This window comes from Lolium perenne, chromosome 6, assembly GCF_019359855.2.
Source record: "Lolium perenne isolate Kyuss_39 chromosome 6, Kyuss_2.0, whole genome shotgun sequence".
Lineage (NCBI taxonomy): Eukaryota > Viridiplantae > Streptophyta > Magnoliopsida > Poales > Poaceae > Lolium > Lolium perenne.
In genome coordinates, this window is record NC_067249.2 from 194,525,751 (window position 1) to 194,534,844 (window position 9,094).

Below are 9,094 nucleotides of genomic sequence, written 5' to 3' on the forward strand. Positions count from 1 at the left end.
AAGTAACATGCTACCAACATAATCTTGATCAATACTATTGTAAAGCATATGAGATGAATGAAGTGACTCAAAGCAATGGTCTATAGTTTGCTAACAAAAAAGATAATGACTAAACAACTGAATCATATAGCAAAAACTTTTCATGAATAGTACTTTCAAGACAAGCATCAAAAAGTCTTGCATAAGAGTTAACTCATAAAGCAATAGATTCTTAATAAAAGGTTTTGAAGCAACACAAAGGAAGATTTAAGTTTCAACAATTGCTTTCAACTTTCAACATGTATATCTCATGGATAATTGTCAACACAAAGTAATATCATGAGTGCAATAAGTAAGCATGTAAGAATCACTGCACATAGTTGACACAAGTGTTTGCTTCTAAGATAGAAAGAAGTAGGTAAACTGACTCAACATAAAGTAAAAGAAAGGCCCTTCGCAGAGGGAAGCAGGGATTAAATCATGTGCTAGAGCTTTTCAAGTTTTGAATCATAAAGAGAGCATAAAAATAAAGTTTTGAGAGGTGTTTGTTGTTGTCAACGAATGGTAGTGGGCACTCTAACCCCCTGGTCAAACAGACTTTCAAAGAGCGGCTCCCATGAAGGACGTTATCTCTACCAGCAAGGTAGATCATCCCTCTTATCTTTTGTTTACACATGTATTTTAGTTTTATTTATAGATGAAGCTCCTCCCAACCTTTTGCTTTCACAAGCCATGGCTAACCGAATCCTCGGGTGCCTTCCAACATTTCACATTCCATGGAGGAGTGTCTATTGCAAAATTAAGCTGCTTACTGATAAATAAGGGCAAACCATGTGAAGAGAATTATTAATGAAAGTTAATTAATTGGGGCTGGGCACCCCGTTGCCAGCTCTTTTTGCAAAATTATTGGATAAGCGGATGATGCCACTAGTCCATTGGTGAAAGTCTGCCCAACAAGATTGAAAGATAAAACACCACATACTTCCTCATGAGATATAAAACATTGACACAAATAAGGAGTAATAAAGTTTTGAATTGTTTAAAGGTAGCACATGAAGTATTTACTTGGAATGGCAGAAAAATACCACATAGTAGGTAGTTATGGTGGACACAAATGGCATAGGTTTTGGCTCAAGGTTTTGGATGCACGAGAAGCATTCCCTCTCAGTACAAAGCTTTGGCTAGCAAGGTTGTTTGAAGCAAACTCAAGTATAAACCGGTACAACAAAACTTACATAAGAACATATTGCAAGCATTATAAGACTCTACATTGTCTTCCTTGTTGCTCAAACACTTTCACCAGAAAATATCTAGACCTTAGAGAGACCAATCATGCAAACCAAATTTCAACAAGCTCTACGGTAGTTCTCCACTAATAGGTTTAAACTACATGATGCAAGAGCTTAAACATGATCTACTTGAGAGCTCAAAACAATTGCCAAGTATCAAATTATTCAAAACAATATACCAACTACCACATGAAGCATTTTCTGTTTCCAACCAAATAGCAATAAGTGCAGCGGCTTTCAGCTTTTGCCATGAACATTAAAATAAAACGAAGAACGCCAGTGTTCAAATGAAAAAGCGGAGTGTTTCTCTCTCCCACACAAGCATGTTAGGATCCGATTTATTCAGAGAATGAAAATAACAAAACGAAAATAAAAGCACACAAATGCTCCAAGTAAAGCACATAAGATGTGATGGAATAAAAATATAGTTTCACTAGAGGTGACCTGATAAGTTGTTGATGAAGAAGGGGATGCCTTGGGCATCCCCAAGCTTAGACGCTTGAGTCTTCTCGAAATATGCAGGGATGAACCACGGGGGCATCCCCAAGCTTAGACTTTTCACTCTTCTTGATCATATTATATCATCCTCCTCTCTTGATCCTTGAAAACTTCCTTCACACCAAACTCAAAGCAATCTCATTAGAGGGTTAGTGCATAATAAAAAATTCACATGTTCAGCAAGGACACAATCATTCCCAACACTTATGGACATTACCCAAGGTTACTAAAATTTAATGGAGCAAAGAAACCCACTCAAACACGGTAAAAGAGGCAATGCGAAATAAAAGGCAGAATCTATCAAAACAGAACAGTCCGTAAAGACGAATTTTTTCAAGGCACTTAACATGCTCAGATGGAAAAGCTCCAGTTGAATGAAAGTTGCGTACATATCTGAGGATTACTCATGAATTTTTTCAAGATTTTTAAATTCTTGTACAGAGAGAAAAACTCAAATTCGTGACAGCTAAAAATCTGCTTCTACGCAGAAATCTAAATCTAGTATCAACTTTCTATCAAAGACTTTACTTGGCACAACAATGCAAGAAAATAAAGATACAAAGGTCTTGCTACAGTAGTAACAAGCACCTTGACTCAAATATAAAACAAAAATTGTAGAAATAAAATAATGGGTTGTGTCCCATAAGCGCTTTTCTTTAACGCCTTTCAGCTAGGCGCAGAAAGTGAAAATCAAGTAACATCAAAAGAAGAAGCATTAACATTATCACCAAGGGCTTTACGCCTACCCCTCTTACTCTTATTCTTACTCTTTGGTCTAGGGAATACATGACCGCATCCGGGTGTAGAGGTAAAATTTAGAGTGCCTTTTCCCACATCTATGGTTGCTCCCAAGAGTTTCAGCAGGGATCTTCCAAGTGTGATTTGTCCTGTCCCGACACATTCAATAACGAAATAATCAGTGGATACCGTTCTTCCAAGAAAGGTTGTGAACACACCTTCAGCTATCCCCTTAGGAATTATAACAGAATTATCAGCAAAAGTTATTCCTTCTCCACCTTCAGTAAGTCCCCAAAGTTTCAAAGATTCATAAATACTTTTAGGCATAAGGCAAAACTCAGACATAATATCACAACAGGCATAAAAAGTTTCACCACAAATAGCAACCTTAATAGTAGGGACCCACATTGAAGGTTCAAAGTTTACTGGAACATAATCATAATATCCGCGAATCTGATCATACCCTTCTTTTAAATAAGATATATTTGTCTCGAGAGTGTTTAATCTATCATGAATGCTAGCAAGAGATGAATCAAATTTATTAGCTGAGCTAGATGATGCAACCAATTTTTTTATGGCATTAAAAGCTTGATCCCCATCGCAGTGAAGGAAATCTCCTCCCACTACAGCATCCAAGGCATATCTATAGCGAAGAATAAGCCCAAAATAAAAGTTACTAAGAAGCAGGCTTAGAGTCATTTTAGGTTCAGTTTTACCATAAGAATAAAAAATTCTAGACCAAGCTTCTTTAAAACTCTCCTCATCCCCTTGTTTAAAAGTAAAGATCAATTCCTCAGGTGACAGAGTAACAAGTACAGGACTAGACATGATAACAAAATAAATTAAATGCAAGTAACTATTTTTTGTGTGTTTTTGATATAAAGAAAGCAAACAAGACAAGAAATAAAATAAAGCAAGACAATAAACAAAGTAAATAGATTGGGTGTGAGAGACTTCCCTTGCAGTGTGTCTTGATCTCCCCGGCAACGGCGCCAGAAAAGTAGCTGCTTGTGACGGTAAAGCACACGTCCGTTGGGAACCCCAAGAGAAAGGTATGATGAGTACAGCAGCGAGTTTTTCCTCAGTAAGAAACCAAGGTTATCGAACCAGTAGGAGATGAAGATCACGTGAAGGTTGTTGGTGAAGGAGTGTAGTGCGGCGCAACACCAGGGATTCCGGCGCCAATGTGGAACCTGCACAACACAATCAAAATACTTTGCCCCAACTTAACAGTGAGGTTGTCAATCTCACCGGCTTGCTGAAAACAAAGGATTAAATGTATGGTGTGGAAAATAATGTTTGCTTACAGAAAACAAAAGAGAACAATGATTGCAGTAGGTTGTATTTCAGATGTAAAAGAATGGACCGGGGTCCACAGTTCACTAGTGGTGTCTCTCCAATAAGATAAATAACATGTTGGGTAAACAAATTACAGTTGGGCAATTGAAAAATAGAGAAGGCATAACAATGCACATACATATCATGATGACTACTGATGGCGTGTGATGCACACGTCCGTTGGGAACCCCAAGAGGAAGGTGTGATGCGCACAACAGTAAGTTTTCCCTCAGAAAGAAACCAAGGTTATCGAACCAGTAGGAGATGAAGGCCACGTGAAGGTTGTTGGTGAAGGAGTGTAGTGCGGCGCAACACCAGGGATTCCGGCGCCAACGTGGAACCTGCACAACACAATCAAAATACTTTGCCCCAACTTAACAATGAGGTTGTCAATCTCACCGGCTTGCTGTAAACAAAGGATTAAACATATGGTGTGGAGAATGATGTTTGTTTGCAAAGAACAACAGAGAACAGTGTTTGCAGTAGATTGTATTTCAGATGTAAAAGAATGGACCGGGGTCCACAGTTCACTAGTGGTGTCTCTCCAATAAGATAAATAGCATGTTGGGTGAACAAATTACAGTTGGGCAATTGACAAATAGAGAGGGCATAACAATGCACATACATATCATGATGACTAATATGAGATTTACTTAGGGCATTACGACAAAGTACATAGACTGCTATCCAACATGCATCTATGCCTAAAAAGTCCACCTTCGGGTTAGCATCCGCACCCCTTCCAGTATTAAGTTGCAAACAACAGACAATTGCATTAAGTATGGTGCGTAATGTAATCAACACAAATATACTTAGGCAAAGCATTGATGTTTTATCCCTAGTGGCAACAGCACATCCACAACCTTAGAAATTTCTGTCACTGTCCCACATTCAATGGAGGCATGAACCCACTATCGAGCATAAATACTCCCTCTTGGAGTCACAAGTATCAACTTGGCCAGAGACTCTACTACAAACGGAGAGCATGCAAGATCATAAACAACACATATATGATAGATCAATAATCAACTTGACATAGTATTCCATATTCATCGGATCCCAACAAACACAACATGTAGCATCACAAATAGACGATCTTGATCATGATAGGCAGCTCACAAGATCTAAATATGATAGCACAAGAGGAGAAGACAACCATCTAGCTACTGCTATGGACCCATAGTCCAAGGATGAACTACTCACGCATCAATCCGGAGGCGGGCATGATGATGTAGAGCCCTCCGGTGATGATTCCCCTCTCTGGCAGGGTGCCGAAGGCGATTTCCTGAATCCCCCGAGATGGGATTGGCGGCGACGGCGTCTCTGGAACTTTTCTCGTATCGTGGCTCTCGGTACTAGGGCTTTCGCGACGGAGAGAATAAATAGGCGAAGGGGCAGAGTCGGAGGGCGCCCGAGGGGCCCACCCCACAGGCCGGCGCCCCCCCTCTTGGCCGCGCCGCCAGGTGGTGTGGGGCCTCCTTGGCCCCTCTCCGTCTCTCCTTCGGACTTCTGGAAGGCTCCGTGGAAAATAAGACCGTGGGCTTTTGTTTCGTTCAATTCTGAGAATATTTCCTGTGTAGGATTTCTGAAACCAAAAACAGCAGAAAACAGGAACTGGCGCTTTGGCATCTTGTTAATAGGTTAGTGCCGGAAAATGCATCAAAATGATGTAAAGTGTATATAAAACATGTGAGTATTGTCATATAACTAGCATGGAACATAAGAAATTATAGATACGTTTGAGACGTATCAACTACTATGAGATTTACTTAGGGCATTACGACAAAGAACATAGACCGCCATCCAGCATGCATCTATGCCTAAAAAGTCCACCTTCAGGTTAGCATCCGCACCCCTTCCCGTATTAAGTTGCAAACAACAGACAATTGCATTAAGTACTGTGCGTAATGTAAACAATACAAATATCCTTAGACAAAGCATTGATGTTTTATCCCTAGTGGCAACAGCACATCCACAACCTTAGAACTTTCTGTCACTGTCCCAGATTCAATGGAGGCATGAACCCACTATCTAGCATAAATACCCCCTCTTGGAGTTACAAGTATCAACTTGGCCAGAGCCTCTACTAGCAACGGAGAGCATGCAAGATCATAAACAACATATATGATAGTTCAATAATCAACTTGACATAGTATTCCAGATTCATCGGATCCCAACAAACACAACATGTAGCATTACAAATAGATGATCTTGATCATGATAGGCAGCTCACAAGATCTAAACATGATGGCATAATAGGAGAAGACAACCATCTAGCTACTGCTATGGACCCATAGTCCAAGGATGAACTACTCACGCATCAATCCGGAGGCGGGCATGGTGATGTAGAGCCCTCCGGTGATGATTCCCCTCTCCGGCAGGGTGCCGGAGGAGATCTTCTGAACCCCCCGAGATGGGGTTGACGGCGGCGGCGTCTCCGGAACTGTTCTCGTAATTTGGCTCTCGGTACTAGGGTTTTCCGAGACGAAGGAATAAATAGGCGAAGGGGCGGCGTCGGGGGAGCCAGGGGGCTCCCTCCCCATAGGTCGGCGCGGGGGGCCCCACAGCCGCGCCGCCCTATGGTGTGGGCCCCCTGCTGGCCTTCCTCGACTCTTCTTCGGACTTCTGGAACACTCCGTGGAAAATAGGGCTGTGGGCTTTTGTTTCGTCCAATTCCGAGAATATTTGTAAACCAACTTTCTGAAATAAAAAATAGCAGAAAATAGGAACTGGCACTGCGGCATCTTGTTAATAGGTTAGTCCCAGAAAATGCATAAAAACATTATAAAGTGTGAATAAAACATGTAGGTATTGTCATAAAACTAGCATGGAGCATAAGAAATTATAGATACGTTGGAGACGTATCAGTGGGCCCGACAATACCTCAAGGTATCGCCCCAACCCAAGTGGAGGATTTGCCTCAAGACCCAACAAGCCCCCAGTGCCGCTGTCATGCCCGAGTTTCCCCAATCGTGGCGGAGGACACCCAAGGCCAGGAGGCCACCACAACAACAACAACAACACCAACACTGCTCCAAGGACTGGGAGCAATGTTGTTCCCATTACCCCGAAGGACAAGTAAACTGTGACTTGTTATGAGTGTGGAGTTACGGGTCACTACTCCAATGAGTGCCCCAAGAAGCTAGCAAAGACTGCCCCCAATACCGCTGCACCTGCCCAGCAGCAACGCCGTGTCACCACTGGAAGTAAGTTTGCCCCAAGCAACCCGAACAACCGCAACGGCGCCTCTATCACATGAATGCTGACGAAGCCCAGGAAGCGCCAAATGTTGTGCTGGGTATGTTTTCTATTAATTCAGTACCTGCAAGAGTTTTGTTTGATTCTGGAGCATCGCACTTGTTTGTTACTGAAGATTTTGCATGCACTAGTAAGATTCAACCAATCAGTTTGAAGCATGTTATGATAGTTCAAATACCTGGTTCAACCACCAAAGCTAGAAAAATTTGCAAATCAGTACCCATCCGAATACATGAAGTAGATTTTTATGCAAATTTGATAGTTATGGGAGCCCAAGGTTTGGAGGTAGTGCTGGGTATGGATTGGATGTCGAAACATCGTGGATTGATTGACTGTGCCAAGAAGGCCATCACCATGACTAGTAGCACCAGAGTGTTAGTAGAACACGTGTCCGAGAGACTGCCCAGACAATTCACCTGCAACACAAGTTTAGCCAAGCCAACCTTGGATCAAATCAGGATAGTCTGCAGATACCCCAATGTGTTTCCTGATGACTTACCCGGTATGCCCCCAAATCGGGATATCGAGTTTATCATTGAGTTAATTCCTGGAACTGGACCCATAGCTCAGAGACCCTATCGTATGAACCCGACAGAACTAGTGGAACTGAAGAAGCAACTGGATGACATGCTGCACAAAGGTCTGATTCAACCAAGTGCTTCGCCTTGGAGATCCCCGGTATTGTTTGTGGATAAGAAGGACGGTGCCACTCGTTTTTGTACGGATTACCGTAAGTTGAACGATGTCACCATCAAGAACAAATACCCCCTGCCAAAGATAGTACCTATTTGACTAGCTGACCGGTGCCAGATTGTTCTCTAAGATTGATCTTAGGACTGGTTATCATCAACTGAAGATTCGCGCAACGGATATCCCCAAGACTACCTTCACCACCCGATATGGATTGTATGAGTACAATGTCATGTCATTTGGATTGACCAATGCCCCTGCTTATTTCATGAATCTCATGAATAAGAACTTTATGAACTTTTTGGATAAGTTTGTCGTTGTCTTCATCGACGACATCCTAATCTACTCCAAGTCAGAAGAAGAGCATGAGCAACATCTGACAATTATCCTGGAAACCCTTAGGGAGCATAAGTTGTATGCCAAGTTTAGCAAATGTGAGTTCTGGTTAAAGGAAGTAGGATTCCTGGGACACATCTTGTCCGCAAAGATCAAGACCGTTGAAGAATGGAAAGCCCCAACCACTCAGACTGAAGTCCGTGCATTTCTTGGATTAGCAGGATATTACCGTAGGTCTGTGATTGCGCGTAGTTAACACGTCCGTTGGGAACCCCAAGAGGAAGGTGTGATGCGTACAGTAGCAAGTTTTCCCTCAGTAAGAAACCAAGGTTATCGAACCAGTAGGAGCCAAGAAGCACGTTGAAGGTTGATGGCGGCGGAGTGTAGTGCGGCGCAACACCAGGGATTCCGGCGCCAACGTGGAACCTGCACAACACAACCACAGTACTTTGCCCCAACGTAACAGTGAGGTTGTCAATCTCACCGGCTTGCTGAAAACAAAGGATTAGATGTATAGTGTGGATGATGATGATTATTTGCGAAGAACAGTAAAGAACAATTGCAGTAGATTGTATTCAGATGTAAAGAATAGGACCGGGGTCCACAGTTCACTAGTGGTGTCTCTCCCATAAGATAAATAGATGTTGGGTGAACAAATTGCAGTTGGGCAATTGACGAATAAAGAAGGCATAACAATGCACATACATATATCATGATGAGTATTATGAGATTTAATCAGGGCATTACGACAAAGTACATAGACCGCTATCCAGCATGCATCTATGCCTAAAAAGTCCACCTTCAGGGTATCATCCGAACCCCCTCCAGTATTAAGTTGTAAACAACAGACAATTGCATTAAGTATGGTGCGTAATGTAATCAACACAAATATCCTTAGACAAAGCATCGATGTTTTATCCCTAGTGGCAACAGCACATCCACAACCTTAGAACTTTCTGTCACTGTCC